General features: G+C 40.6%; 1 long non-coding RNA gene across 1 annotated transcript in view; it reads right to left on the reverse strand.

Moving 5' to 3' along the window:
* The window catches only part of LOC308481476, a 57,270-nt gene extending 45,121 nt beyond the window's left edge, over positions 1–12,149 (reverse strand). The window contains exon 1 of the long non-coding RNA XR_013988703.1: positions 9,613–12,149. This is a non-coding gene — a long non-coding RNA (uncharacterized lncRNA). The remainder of the gene's footprint in view (positions 1–9,612) is intronic.
* Positions 12,150–16,525: the final 4,376 nt, after the last annotated feature.

A 16,525-nucleotide genomic window follows, 5' to 3' on the forward strand; every position in this document is an offset into this window, starting at 1 on the left:
TTGAAAAATTACTACAGGAATCTGCTTCGACCCGAAAGACAGCTGAAGAAGCAAAAGATATAGCAACTGCTACTCAAGAGAAGATACCACCGATATATAAGCAACTTGAGGACCACGGTTTGATGTTGTCTATGATTGAATTGAAGGAGAAACCAAGAAATTTAAGAATCAGGGCTGTACCAGAACGTGAGAAAGATAATTTGGCTGAGTTTTCTTACGCAGGAATTTGCAGATTTCTGGCAACAGGATTTGGGGAAGGAAGAATTCAAGATAGTGAGTGCATTTAGACTTGGAAGAGGAGGAAGGAGGAACAAGGTGAGAGACTGCTTGATTACCCTTTGAACAAAAGAGGAGAGAGACAAAATCTTGAATCTGCATTACCAAAAGACTTTAGAAATTTACGACTCAAGTGTGGAGATATTCAAGGACATTCCAAAACACCTTTTGGGATTAAGGCTTAACTACGGAGATCTGGTTGCCCTGTTGAGAAGAAATAGAATCATCTTTAGGTGGGAATTCCCTCAAGGCCTGTCCTTTAAATATAAAGGAAGAAAGATAAAAATAAGATCAGTCAATGACAAAGATAGGTTTCTGAAGGATCACGGAGAAGATCTACAGAAAGAAGTGGAATCCGGAGAAGAGCCAAGAGCACTGGAAAAAGGAATACTAGATATAGCAAACTTATCTTTTGGATTGCATGGTTCAGAGAAAGTGACACCACTGACAGAACAAGAACAGACACTTGGCGCAGTTGGAGGTAAAGCGAAGTAACCCCATCATGGCTCTGCAACTGTTAAGCTGGAATTGTAATGGTCTAAATTCCCCTCGGAAGAGAAAAAGTGTTTTTCATTTACTAAAAAAGGAACAATTGGACTTGATTTGTCTACAAGAAACACATGTAACAAGGTTACACAGGAAACTACTGATTAACAAGAGATTGGGACAGGAGTTTATTTCATCTGACAAAGTTAAAAAAAGAGGAGTTGTGATTTATGCAAAGGAGAGACTATCACCGAAATTTACTTTTAAAGACGACCAAGGAAGATTTCTGGCAATTGAAATTCAAGTTCAAGGAGAGAAATTTTTGATAGTAGGAATTTATGCACTGAATGAGGGGAAATCTGAATTCTTTAAAAAGTTGCATGAGACCTTAATGGACTATTTGGACTACAATCTGATTTTGATGGGGGATATGAATGGAGTAGTATCTACAAACATGGATAAGGCACAAAGACAGGTACAAGGCACAAAGAAAGGATGGTAGACTACCGAAAACATTCTTCGAGATGACAGATAATTTGGACTTAGTTGATACTTGGAGAACAAAGAACCCCTTGGGAAGAGAGGGAACCTTCTTTTCTGAAGCCAAGATGACATGGACTAGAATTGACCAAATATGGGTAACTAGAGGAATGGCACCAAAGATAAAGAAAGTGGAAATCTGCCCAAAAACCTGCTCCGACCATAATGCTGTAAGGATGGAGTTGAAACTAATATCAACTGGCTCCTTCAAATGGAGGATGAATGACACCTTATTCAGAGATGAAGAAGTGTATAAAAAGGCCCAAAAAACCTTGAGAAACTATTTTGAAATAAATATGAACACTAATGTAGAAAAAAGAGTAATCTGGGACGCAAGCAAAGCTGTCATGAGAGGGTTTCTGATACAACAGAATGCAATAAAGAAGAGAAGTCAAAATGAGAAGAAAGACAAAATTTGGGGGAAAATAAAAGAAAGTGAAAAGAAATTGAGAGCAAAACCAAAGTCGCAGGAGATTTTGAGAGAAATAAATTTATATCAAGTACAATATATGGAAATGATGAACCAGGAAATAGAATGGAAAATCAAACAAATGAGACAAAAAACATTTGAATCTGCTAACAAATGTGGGAAATTGCTGGCCTGGCAAATGAAAAAAAAGACAAAAATTAAACACTATCACAAATTTAGAAGTGGAAGGAAAGAATATATACAACCCAACTGAGATTAGAAACTGTTTCCAGAGGTATTTTAAACAACTATATACACAAGGGCCACAGAAAGAAATAGACATAGACCGACAAATAGAAGACAAATGGATTACAAAAAATCTCCCAAGAAAGTAAACTAATGTTGAACTATAAAATATCTGAACAGGAAGTAGAAGGTGCCATTCAAAACATGCAATTAGGCAAATCTCCAGGACCGGATGGGCTGACTTCTAGATATTATAGATCTTTGAAAGAGTGGTTATTACAACCTTTAAAGGAAGTCTGCAATGAAATATTGGAAGGGAAAAGGGCACCAGAGTCGTGGAAAGAGGCGTACATTACACTTATACCAAAGACAGAGACTGAAAAGACTCAGCTTAAGAACTACTGCCCCATATCGTTACTTAATGTGGATTACAAAATTTTTGCAGACATTTTGGCCAAGAGATTGAAAAAAGTATTGATGGAAGAGATTCATAAAGACCAAGTGGGCTTTATCCCGGGAAGACACTTGTCCGATAATTTGAGGAATATAATTGATATTTTGGAAAAACTAGAAGTGAACATAAATACTAAAGCAGTTTTGATATTTGTGGACGCGGAAAAAGCTTTTGATAATATCTCTTGGAGTTTTATGAAGAAGAACCTACAGGGGATGGGGGTAGGCCAAGGTTTTGAAAACGGTATAAGTGCAATTTATTCAGAACAAAAGGCTAAACTAATAGTAAATAATGTGGTGACAGAAGAATTTAGGATAGAAAAAGGGACAAGACAAGGTTGCCCAATTTCCCCATTGCTTTTTATATCGGTCCTGGAGGTTCTGCTGAATATGATTAGAAGGGATCGGTTGGTTAAAGGTATACAGGTCGGAGCCAAACAGTACAAATTGAGAGCATTTGCAGATGACTTAGTATTGACGTTACAGGAGCCAGAATCTAGTACTAAAAGAGTTTTAGAACTGATTCAAGAATTTGGTCAAGTTGCAGGATTTAAATTGGATAAGTTAAAGACTAAGGTTTTAGAGAAAAATTTAACACCAATGGAGAGAGAGAGGTTTCAGAATGAGACAGGTTTAACAGTGGTTAAGAAAGTTAAATACTTGGGGATTAACATGACAGCAAAAAATGGGAATTTATTTAAAGACAACTATGAAAAATGCTGGGCTGAAGTGAAAAAAGATTTAGAAATTTGGTCAGATTTGAAGCTTTCACTGCTGGGCCGTATTGCTGCGGTAAAAATGAATGTATTGCCTAGAATGTTGTTTTTGTTTCAAACATTGCAAATTGTGGACAAAATGGACTGTTTCAAGAGGTGGCAGAGAGATATTTCTAGATTTGTCTGGCAGGGCAAGAAGCCCAGAATAAAATTTAAAATATTAACAGATGCAAAGGAAAGAGGTGGATTTGCCCTGCCAGACTTTAAACTTTACTATGAATCAGCAGCTTTTTGCTGGTTGAAAGAATGGTTGCTTCTTGAAAACACTGACATTTTGGATCTAGAAGGTTTTAACAATGTATTTGGATGGCATGCATATCTGTGGTATGACAAGGTCAAAGCACATAAAGCATTTAAAAACCATATTGTCAGGAAAGCATTGTTTAATGTCTGGATAAGATATTAGGACTTATTGGAAAATAAAACCCCAAGGTGGTTGTCACCGATGGAAGCAAAAGCTCTGAAAAAGCTCAATATGGAGGCCAAATGGCCGAAATATTGGGAAATTTTGGAACAAGACGGAGATAGACTGAAATTGCAGAGTTTTGAGAAATTAAAAAACAAAGTGCGAGACTGGCTTCATTATTATCAGATAATGGAGGCATATAATTTGGACAAGAAAATTGGTTTCCAGGTGGAAAAATCAAAATTAGAAACAGAACTGTTAGAACCCAAAACTAAGATTTTGTCAAAGATGTATAACTTGAAATGGAATACTCAGGATGAAACGGTGAAATCTGCTATGATTAAATGGGCACAAGATGTTGGACATAACATAATGATGGCTGACTGGGAACAGTTATGGACCACAGGTATGAAGTTTACGGCATGTAATGCCTTAAGAGAGAATATTATGAAAATGATATACAGGTGGTACATGACCCCAGTCAAGCTTGCAAAAATTTATCATTTGCCCGATAACAAATGCTGGAAATGTAAAGAAACTGAAGGTACATTCTTTCACCTTTGGTGGACGTGCCCAAGGATTAAGGCTTTCTGGGAGATGATATATAATGAATTGAAAAAGGTATTTAAATATACCTTCTTGAAGAAACCAGAGGCCTTTCTCCTAGGCATAGTCGGCCAATTGGTGCCAAAGAAGGACAGAACTTTTTTTATGTATGCCACAACAGCAGCAAGAATACTCATTGCAAAGTATTGGAAGACACAAGATCTACCCACTCTGGAAGAATGGCAGATGAAGCTGATGGACTACATGGAACTGGCAGAAATGACTGGCAGAATCCGAGACCAGGGAGAAGAGTCGGTGGAAGAAGATTGGAAGAAATTCAAAGACTATCTACAGAAATATTGTAAAATTAATGAAGTTAGAATGATGTTGGATAGAAATTAAGTGGTTTCCAGCTGTAATGCTTTAAGGGAATATGAAAAATGGGTTGTTAATAGGTAAAAATCTAACGTTACTATTTTAAGACCAAAGATTAGGATAAATAAAGAGGGTAAGGATTTGCTGAACCAACAAATTGAACTGGAATACAAAAAAGGGAGGTATGAGGAGGTCCAGGAAACAAGCTAAGGAAAAATAAGTAATGGAAAAATTGAGTGGTTTTTAATCATTTTTATTTTGTATTTTCTTTTTCTTTTTCATTTTTATATTGTAACTTTGTATTTTCTTTTTCTTTTTCATTTTCATTTTTATATTGTAATTTTCTGAAAATCTTAATAAATATCTTATAAAAAAAAAAAAGTGAACAGGGAAAACAGAGCTTCATTTCAGTCAGAGCAGCCTGGAACCAGAACCACAGATTGATGTGGACAGTGCACAGAAGAGTCAGGAACAGATCTGATTTTTTAAAATAAAGTACATATACAAATCAAATATTGGGGCCTGTGTACACTCGTACCCTACATGGGATTTCCCATTGCATATGGCTAAATTTTAATTTTATACATGTCCTATTGAACATGTCCTTATGTACGTCTCATTGCATGTCCTTTGGAGTATAGGATCAAGTTGCTTAGCAGTACTATTAGGTACACATATTAGGCAGTAAGTTTCACTGAAATGAATGGATATCTGAGTAAATAAGCTTCAGTTCCGGCTGTCAGTCACAAGCAACATTTGCTTTAGACCCACCATTTGCTATAGCTTCCTACAGCTCTAAGTAGTTGTTCAAGGCTGCAAATGGTTAGAGAATTGGAATCACACTCTCCTGCCCCATTCCCCAGTGATGTACCTTCCTACATTGTACCTTCCCACATTGGACCATCGCAATTCTATGGTGGCCTATGCATGCCCAGCTCAAGAAACATAGATCTCAAATGTGCAGCTTGTACACTCTAAATTTGAGTACAGAAGACACAGATGGGCTCTACACATATGTGCAAAAACCGACTATGCAAATATGACCACTCAACAGACGAACATCAGCAGTGGGGTGGATGAGCGTGATCCTGATCCCTTCACTACATGTAGCCTAGAATTGTTGTATGGCATTTCATTGCTCCAGAATTGTCACGTAAATTACACACTTGGTCAAGTTCCTATTATTACCTCAATACTACTAAATACTAGCAACAACCAAAAATGTTCCTTATAAGCTTTAGTGAGATATGTCTAAGAACAGCAGTTCTTCAGACACTATAATAGGATGTGATCATCAAACAGTCCTTATTACTTGTTGTCTGCTGGCTAGTGGCATTTCCAGCAATTCAGTTCAATTTATGGATGATGTCTTAGTGTGGGTTCCCCTTGGATATGCATTATGAGAAGAAGAAAAAGCATGTGTCTGTTTCTGGCTGATGGAGCAACAGGCTGGGAAATATTAAGAAGATTCTCTGAAGCTTTTAGGTGGTAATTGCATTTTTTGATTTTTCATGCCTGATAGGTCAATGCACAATTCTTGGAACAGTGCTTTGTGAACAGAATTTATATTTTACTGGAAGAATCTATTTGTCTGGGCTTTGATGGCTTCTCTGGCAGTCAGGGAGCTCCATTCTAGTATTAAAGGCAAACTTTTTTTCTCTCTAAGCAAGCTTTGTGATGTTCTTTGCAGACTCTTGGTTAATGAGGAAACTGTCCTCAAAATGATCACACAAAAGCATTGCATGAAAGCAGCACATCTAGTTCCAATAGTGTCTCTTGGCTTAAACAGTTCCACAGTTGTTTCTGGCCATCTAATGGGCAATATCCAACATTTCTCATATTAAGAATAGACCTCAATGAAATACACCTGTCTACTTTGAATATGTCTTAGTTGGATATTATTCTATGTGTCTTAGAACTATGACCCAGGTGAAGAAGGTTGTAGCACAATGCAAGAAATAAAAGGTATCCAGAAAAAAATTGGAGAAAGATTGTTTAGTACATTGTTGTAATGAAGTTACGAAACTACTCTTTCCTTTTCCTTTAATGAAAAGCTGTTTTGAGTAGAATTCAGAGTTGTGGGAGAAGGTGGCACTAAGTCTCTCCTCCTCCACTCTCCAAATTCCCTCTCTCAAAACAGTTTTTCATTTTCTGAAAATGGCACATAGTTCAGTTACACACACTTGCTCCACAAAAACAAGTTAAGAACTAGAAATTAGCAGACAGAGGTCTGCCCTGTTCAACTAGGGATTGTGTGAACTCCCCTAAATTTGATTTGGTCCAGCAATTACAAAACAAATCTGTCAGACACCCTGGAAAAACTACATTTCCCAGGTCACCCTATGTTCAGAGCATTACTCCCCACCACTATCTCCACAGCAACTACTGTTGTAGCAAGGCAGGCAATTGATTTGGTGGGAGACTTGGGGAGGGAGGGAAGGAAGGAAGACTTCTTCTCTGCCTCAAATTAAAATCTGCAATGCACTGTAAACCCAGCCTTGTATTAAAAGCAAGCGCTACAAATTCATATTCCTATAACGCTGGAATTTATGGACTGCAGCAACTTATTCAGTTATTTTGTAACCTTAAAATCTATGTAATATTGTCTCCTTGAGATTAAGGATATACAAACAGCCATACTGCATCTTGTGGGGGGGGGGGTGTCAGTCTGTCTGCAACAAAGACTAGTCAGAGACAAAGTTGCTTGCTTATTTTCTTGCTAGGTTCTTCTTCCTTCCACAAGTGCATGGCAAAGGGAGTTTCAACAGGACTGAATATCTATGCTGGGGCATCCTTATATCAAACTCCTGCTTGCCACACAGCTGCCCGTGACAAAAACCAGTTTCCACCAATGGCTCTAGGAGGTTAGACTGTTAAAAACTGTTGTAACAGCTGCTGAAGCAGACTTTGGGTCAATCCTCTGGTTCTTATTTAACGAGATTCAATAAACCGGTGTTACAAAGACAGACATAGATGGGATAAAAAGCCATGCTCACAATGGGGTGGGTATAGACTCTATCCAACACAGCACAGACTTAAATGTACAGTAACTTTCAGTATAATTCTGTTTTCTGTATGCTACAAGAGGGACCCACTGCTATGTTGGGTAGCCAACTGGGGCATCAATTCAGTCAGACATGGCTTCTTCCCAGGGGCCCCCAATACACAGGCATCAGGCATCTGTACCCTTTGATCAATCCTGTCAGTTATCCTTTCCCCCTTCCCATATTTTCAACTTTCATCTGTCTCCTGTCAAATTTCAAATAAAAATCCAATGTAACCAGTAGTGAAATACAGTTAAGAGCGTTTCTCTGCCTACATTTTAGATATAAATTGCTCAAAAGCATGTGAGCATGATGCAGTTCCTGTCAGATCACTGAGTTTAATTTACTTTTAAAATAAAATCAGGCACATAGATATAAGTGTTAGATCCTTACACCAGTATTTCTGTCCCTGTAGACAATTGAAGAGCTAATCCAAACATACAGGCTTCAAAGTACACTACCTACCTCAAAATTTATAAAAGCAATTGCATACTTGAAGTGCTCTGACATTTAAATCTCTCTGCTCATGCAAAGACACCACATCAAGACATCAGTTTATTTCAGAGAATAAGCCAAGCATAAACGGATGCTGAACAACAACTTTATTGCCAACCACAATCAAAAACAGGTAAGGATGGACAAATTGCTCTGTTCCACCTTCTTTCATTTTTTTCAGTCAATTCTCCACATTTCCACATCAAGTTTTTTTTAAAGTCCTGATTAAAAAATCACCACTATTTTAGCATTAATTTCTCCTAAACACACACATTTTAATACGCAATTTCCCTTTATATGCACAATTTTGCAAAGCAATTTCCTCTAATGTCATGCATTTTGCATATTATTTTTACTAATACATATGCATACTTTATCCTGGTATATACATTTTTGTACACATTACTTGACTGGAGAACTGGGTTGCAAAATTCAGAGAAGTGTGGTTGCACAGGATTAGTGTGAATTAGGCAGGCTCCCCTTTAAATGTGAACCGAGCTGAATTTCTCACCCATCTCTATAAACAACACTTGCATGGCTACAGTTTAAGGTATAGTACATGTAATGGTTCAAACAGAAAACACATTTCATAACTCATGTTATCTTTAAAATAATTCACAGCACAGCTACTAAAAGTTGAATTTGAATCTTGCCCTTGACTCATCAGCCATGACTGATGAAAAACTGGTCGAGGTAGAACATTGTATGGCAATCCCTTCTGCAAGCAAGAACTCTCACCCTCTGCCTCTTTACTTAGCTTTCATTTGTATGTACTGGAAAACAACCCATAGAAGAAGAAGAAGAAGAAGAAGAAGAAGAAGAAGAAGAAGAAGAAGAAGAAGAAGCATATTTCCAACTGTAGACAGGGTGTGTGTGTGTGTGTGTGTGTGTGTGTGTGTGTGTGTGTGACCCCTTCTCACTCCTTACACAGGCAATGTTGTGATACTATCAGAATTTAAAGCTTGGCAAATGAAACATGACAGCCCTGCCAAAATATTCCATCCAAATTTACCTTTCATAATCCTGACTTCTGGAGGGCTTCCCGGGCAGAGGCAAAGGTGAAGAAAATTTAGATTGAAGCTTGTTTTTTTTGGGTTACTTTCCTCCACTAAACAGAGCTCAGGGTGACTCAACTGCTCTGCCTCCCTTTCTCTCTCTCTCTCTCACACACACCTTTGATTTTATGCAGCAGTCAGCAGTTCAGAGGAGACACACCAGCTGTGTTTACACTATCAAGACAAACCACCAGGACTGGCCCACCACATTTTGCTGGCTGGTAATTGGTTCCAGTTCCCTCAGCAACAATGTAATATGTGTGCATCCAGGTGCCCAATCAACAATCTGGCCTCAGCATTCTGCACAGGTGCAGCTTCCAGCCTTGTCTCAAAGGAAACCCCATGTGGAGCACATTATCATTACTGAGGCTACCAGTGCATGAATCATGGCATAGTTGGTGGACCAATGTAAGTTGATAAAGGTGACTCCAACATGGAGGTTACCAGGGCTTCCAGTGACAAAGGTGGATCTAGGAGCACACCCACCCACCCTCAAATCACATACCTGTTCCTTCAGAGGGAAAATAACCCCGTTTAAAACTGGTGGACTCCCAAATGCTGGCTCTGGCAACTGCTCATCCCACGAGTCTGTGTCTTACTAGGATTCACTCTTGGTTTGTTGGCCTTCATCTAGCGCACCACAGTATCCTAATATAAGGAATATAATGGGGGGGGGGGTTAAGTGCCATTCAAAGGGCAAAAGGTCAAGCCTTTCCTAATGATGACCATACAATCCTAACCATGTGGTAGTCAGAAGTTAAGTCCTATTGAATTCTCTGTGGATTACTCCCAAGTAAGTGAGGTTAGAAATGCAGTCTAAGTACTTATTTTAAATGCTGTTGCTCATATCCAATTAGGAAAGCCTTCTGTAGGAAGAAAGGCATGGACCTGGGGTTTTGTTCTGGTTCTTTTGCATGCAACTACTGCCTCCTTCACTGCTGCTTAAAACACCTCCAGACAACTTGAGGGATCATCTTCTCTCTTCAGGTTTCTTGCTTTAAACTGTTGTTAGGCCACAACTGTACAAGGCTTAATGAAAGCATTCCAGGAGCTTAAAAGAAATACCCATCGTTTATGTAAGAAAATGTCTTGAAGATAGCCTGCAGGCACTTTCGTACAAAAAAGCAATTACATGGGAGTCATAGGTAAGTCCACTCCAACAGTAAATCAGGCCACTTATCTGAGACCTTAACCATGATCTACACTTGATTGCCGTCCCCCTGACTCCAACAAAATGGCATAAAGAATCATTGCTACTGTGCAGCAAGGAGATCTACTCAGTTGATACAAAATAAATATTTGCTTAGAATAGTATTAGCTTGTTTGCTAGCTGCTTTGCACTAAATCTTTCTGGAATTGCTGGCACTCTTAATTCACTCACCTTATAAATATTACAGCTGTAATATAGGGTGTTTGGCAGAGAGATAAAGCATGTTGAGCAAATCCCACTAGATCTACATTAGTGAGCTGTTTGGGGTGTGAGCCTTTAGTTTGCTGGTAGAGCTTTCCTAAGCTCTACCATCAAACGTTCTCACTTCAAAATGTTTCTTAGCTGTCCGGTGGTGTGCTCAGAAGTCTTGGACTTTTAGAAATAAGACCCTGGGTTCAGACTTTGCTTTATGAGATAACAGGTTTATTTTAGAGTTGCTTGGTTACAACTGCATGTAGACTAGTGTCCTTTCTATCAGCCTTCAGCAGTGCATTGAGTTCTTCAAGATGGCTGCAGAAAGTTTATTGAGAAATAAAAGAAAGAGGGTGGGGAGAAGAGGAGAGCTTTATTGCTTTTTATGCTACCAGAAGGCCATTAAGTCACATATTCAGTGTTCTGCGTGTTTCTAGTTGGATTCATAAGCAGCTGCTGTGTGTGGTGGTTGCTGGCTCTGTCTCTATCTCTATCTCTACCATCTCTGTCTCTAGCTCTAATAATTCCTTATATGCCAAGATCCAAGTTTGAGGCAAGTACTCTTTGGTGAGAGAACACCAGCACACATTTGAAGTCACAAAATATGCAGCAAACTAAAGCATGGAAACATAGCCTGTTAGAGCTTGAAAATGTGTCCTTCCAAGTTCCTTCCAAAGTTTTTCTCTTTCCCCAGCATAGGAAAAGACCACATACTTGTTAAAAAATTGTTTACTTACCAACTTTTCAAAGGTCTTGTTTGTGTGCTTTTCCATACAGCAGTCAGAAAAAGTACACATCCAGTAAAACTTAGCTTAGTTACAGTGGTAAAAGTTCACAGATTATTAGTATAGGCACTCAAGAAAGACTGGTGAGACCTATGCCGCTCTTCACATGTTAGGCTTATCAGGTAGACTGGGGTGAACAATAGGCTTGGTTGCCTATTTCCTCCCAAAGTAAGAGGAAGTGACATAGCTAAGCCTGGCAGGACAGCTAACTCTATGGTATTAACCCCTTCATGCGTTAATTGGATGTAAGCATGCTGGTTATCCCACACAATTCTCTGATTCAAGAAGAGGAAGGGAGTGGGGGAAGCTGGATGTCTTTCCACATAATTCACCTAAAAGCTGATCAGAACATAAGAATAGGTTTTATACCACAAATTCATAGAACTATAGAGTTGGAAAGGAACCAAAGGATCATCTAGTCCAACCCACTTCAGACTGTTTTGCCCAGCTAGGATTTTCTGCTCTATCTACAGCTCTCCAGAGTCTCAAGCATGTCACGTGATCCTTTTAATGGGAGGTGGCAGGAGATTGAACCTAGGAAGTTAGGCATGCAATGCATAGAGGAGGGAGAAAGGTTGTTTTCTGCTGCTCCAGAGAAGCGGACACGGAGCAATGGATCCAAACTACAAGAAAGAAGATTCCACCTAAACATTAGGAAGAACTTCCTGACAGTAAGAGCTGTTCGACATTGGAATTTGCTGCCAAGGAGTGTGGTGGAGTCTCCTTCTTTGGAGGTCTTTAAGCAGAGGCTTGACAACCATATGTCAGGAGTGCTCTGATGGTGTTTCCTGCTTGGCAGGGGGTTGGACTCGATGGCCCTTGTGGTCTCTTCCAACTCTATGATTCTATGATTCTATGCATGTGCTACTACTCTACTACTGAGCTATGCTTCAACTTTTTCCAGAGGCTTCAGCATGCGCAGCCCCAGCTGTTCTGTACAATGTTCCATTAGAATGGGATGGAGCAGGCCCGGATGTTTCATAGCTCTGGGAACTCCACCAGCAGATTCAGCTCCCCACATCCAAATTCTAAATCGGCTCTACACCTCTGTCCCTTTTATACTCACAAAAGGTACTCATCATATATACTCACAAGGAGTTAAGGGTATATTTGTCACCCATTAATGATATTCACCGCTCCCAGCTCCTTAATACTATATTCAAGAGATTGGAAAAGAGAGTTGCAAGGAGCAAATCTCTGGGATGTTCGGGATAATAGAGATGCCAAGAAAGCTGTGCTTTTAAGTGTTTCTCCCTCTTCAAAACAGAGCAATTGAAAATAATATTCCATAGTGCAGTCTATTGGGCTGCTGCAAAAGCTCCATTCCTGATAACAGAGATAAATTAACTCAGAGCCATCCGTACTTCAGAAAGTGCTGCTACTCTACTCAAAGTAAGTGGGAAAGGAGATGAATATGTGCTCAACTCTCACAATGAATCAGTGGGATATAGCATAATTTAAAAAGGGCCCCTTTTAAGATCAAGACTACAATTCACAGCCACTAAAACTTCAGGAAGTCTCTTTTTAGGAAAGAAGAATTTATTTTCTAGGTTGTGAAATGCACAATAAATAATAATAAAGTGAATCATTATGCTTGATTTTCTTAAACCCCATTTGAAGATTTAGCAGCCTCATTAGAGGAGTCTTTTAAGATGGCAGGAGGGTTTTCTTAACAGGCCAGGATGCACTGTAAGGCTGGTGAAACAAAGGTCCTGAACATATGTCTCAGGAACAGACAGGTTAAGTGTTTAAAGCAGCCTTCCTCAATCTGAACCCTTCCTAATGTTTTGTACTGTAATTCCCAGCTGTGCCAGTCAGAATCTAGAATGCACCAGGCTGGGAAACAGAGCTAGGATTTTTGCCTGGGATTCAGCCATTTTAGAACTTTTGTGTTCTGTGCCTTTAAGGTAATTTTGAGCTGCCTGCATTTTTTCTGATGCAAAGATGCGTAAGCAGCAGCATCCCAGTGAAGCATAACACTGCAGTGCATTTAGACTTGCTGGCACCCATAAATGTCACATTGCAACAAGTGCCTTGCCTGTTATGTTTGTCAACAGTCACACCTCCTAATTTTTGAGCCTATGTGCAAATCCCTCTTATTCACAGTCGTGATCTGATAGATTGGGGCACTCCGACAATCTCAGGTAACATCTTTTACAGCGCTTGGACCGCCAACCAGTGCAAGCTTTGCAAAGGGGAAGCCGCCACCTTCATGCCCTGTTGAGCTGTGGGGTGAATCCTAAATACCACAAATAATAAGACTTTCACAATCTTGCTGTCACCTGAACAATCCCCTCAGGCAACATGGAAAACTGCTTTTGAAAACAAGGGCCGTTTCAAAAGCTACAAAGAGACTTGTGGTACTTTAAAGATGGTAGATGTTGGGGTGCCCAAACTTTCTTCAAAGAGGGCCAGATTTGATGAAGTGAACATGTGTGAGGGCCGACCAAAGATGTTGAGCTTTTTTTAGGATTTGACCCCAATAAATAAACTGCCACAGGAGCCAGATAAAGCGGGGCAGGGGGCGGGGCTGAATTAGGCCCCCTAAGTGGACTTTGGACGTGCCTGGTTACATCATTAGCATTTATAGAATGGAGCCCAGTCTATTTTTAAAAAATTATGGGGACATGATTTGGCTAAGACTGGCAGAAGTGACAGGTCTCTTCACAAACATTTATATTGATATTAGATTGGGAGCTAGTCTGAATGACTGCAACTCAATTCATGATCACCTAGTACTGGCATGAGATGTGCCTGATAGGTTTTTAAAGAATAGCTCCACAGTGACCCATTTATAAGGCAGTAGGATCCATAGGGGCAGCAGATCCAGCCTCCAAGGAATGCATTGCCTGCTATTGCTGCCGTGGTGCCAGGATCTTGGAGGCAGGATCTGCCGCCTCTTCAGCAGCCCCCCCCCCCCATGCAGCCTCTACAGTGGCCTCTTGGTGAATAGGAGGTGCTGCTGATCTCCTCCCACTCCTGATATTGATATATATTCCCCCCTTGTTCCTGATGTAGATCTTCACTCAACCCTTCTTCCCTAGTGGGAGGGGAGGGGACACCAATTTGTGGTTCACCTCAGTTTCTGAAATGTCTTTGGCTGGCCCTGGTTGGGAGGAAGTGAGAAGTGAGAGATCTAGGCCAACTCCTGGGCTGGTCTAAATCTCTCGCTGCTTTGGGGGCATCTTGGGGCACCAGGATGGATTTGGACCTGAGCCATTTCCTGCTCCTCCCATAGCTTGTCCCCAACTGCCCCCAAGCAATTGTTGCAGGGCCATGGAAGTTACCACAGCAATCCCTTGGATCTCCCTCTCCAAAACCAGAGCTCTCTGGTTGTCCCAAGAGCTGTGGGGAAATCAATGCTGAGAAGCCAACCACCTAAAAAAATCTTTTGAAAGGCATGGGGCTTTACCACAAGGAGCAACTTCTTCATTATTACAACCCCCACATGCAGCTAATGGAAAGTGAACATACTATTTCCTTCTGTCTAATGACATGATATTTAAAGCCTTGGTAAAACCAAAAAAGTAGTCATTGAATTTAAAATGGAGGCGGTTTGAATCTTTTTCAAAGGATCTTGTGGAGGGGGGTGAGAATAGGTATGCCTGATGGGAATCCACATGTCTGTTTTTGGTCTTCCTACTTATCGATTCTGTGGAAATGAGAATGCCTGTAGGAGGAAAAGAGAAAGTCTGTTTCAGCGAAGATTCCCAGATGCCATTATCAAGGGAATGTAATTATCGAAGCTTGCTGGCTTCCTCTGAGGAAAGTTTCATTTCTATTCAGTGACATGATGTTATCTGGAATTCTGTTTAAGTGGAGTACAAACTGGAACAATGCAACAAGGAGACCCCTTGTGATTAGTCATGTCCTTTGTTTCAGAACATAAATACCAGGTTTAACAGAAGGGTTTCACATTCACAAGGAGAATGATAATGATTTGCAAAGCAGGAGTTAATCTCATGCTTTTCCAAAACTTCTCTTGCGTGATCCCAAAGGAATCTAGTGCATTCTACAAAAAAAAACCAAAAAGAAACTCCCGAATGTGTATAGTGAGATAATGCCGAATTAGAAAAGATTTCAAAGTCATCTCTGACATTTGAGAAATATTAAATAAATATTCCCAGAAGGCTCTAGAGACAGGGGAAGCGCAATCTTGCTCATTCTCCTTGACCTCTCTGCAGCTTTTGATACTGTTGACCACGGGATTCTCTTGTCATCCAGGCTGTTTAACATCTAGATGGAGCTGCTGGGATATGTTTTCAGAAATTCTGGAGTGAGGTGTCCTCAGTATATGGATGACACCCAGCTCTCTGTACTGTCTGAATCAGGAGAGGTTTTCAGGTACCAGACTGGTGCCTGGAGGCAGTGATGGACTGGTAAAGGTAAAGGGACCCCTGACCATTAGGTCCAGTCGTGACCGACTCTGGGGTTGCGGCACTCATCTCGCTTTATTGGCCAAGGGAGCCAGCGTACAGCTTCCGGGTCATGTGGCCAGCATGACTAAGCCGCTTCTGGACTAACCAGAGCAGCGCACGGAAATACCGTTTACCTTCCCGCCGGAGCAGTACCTATTTATCTACTTGCACTTTGATGTGCTTTCGAACTGCTAGGTTGGCAGGAGCAGGGACCGAGCAACGGGAGCTCACCCCGTTGCGGGGTTTCGAACCTCCGACCTTCTGATCGGCAAGTCCTAGGCTCTGTGGTTTAACCCACAGCACCACCTGCATCCCTGATGGACTGGATACAGGTCAACAAATTGAAACTGAATGTAGGCATGACAGGGATGTTATACATTCTAAGTTCCTGAATCTGGGAGGTGGTGGGGCAACTTGTTCTGGATGAGGTTGTACTCCCTTGTAAGGAACAGGTGTGTCATATCAGGGTACTTCTGAACCCAGTGTTGTCACTGAAGGCCTTGTGGGCTAGGTGTGCCTATTTCCAGCTATGGTCCTTTCTACACTGAGACACCTTGGCTACTACACTCCATGCCCTGTGAATCTCTGGAGTAGATTATTTTGATAGAATGTGTGGGGCTGCCCTTGTTTGGAGGGATAGGTGACATCAAGGGTGCACCATGCAGCAGCTAGAGTGATATCCAGTCGGACTCATATTACACCTGTCCTGAAGCGTCTGTACTGGTTCACCATTTGTTTCTAAACCCAATTCAAGGTGCTCAGTAGAGAAGGCCTTGTTGGTAGTGCTGTTGGTCTTATCTAAAAAAAAATGTA

The sequence above is a fragment of the Podarcis pityusensis genome (genome assembly GCF_964106645.2).
Source record: "Podarcis pityusensis genome assembly, chromosome: 1".
In the NCBI taxonomy this organism is placed as follows: Eukaryota; Metazoa; Chordata; class Lepidosauria; order Squamata; family Lacertidae; genus Podarcis; species Podarcis pityusensis.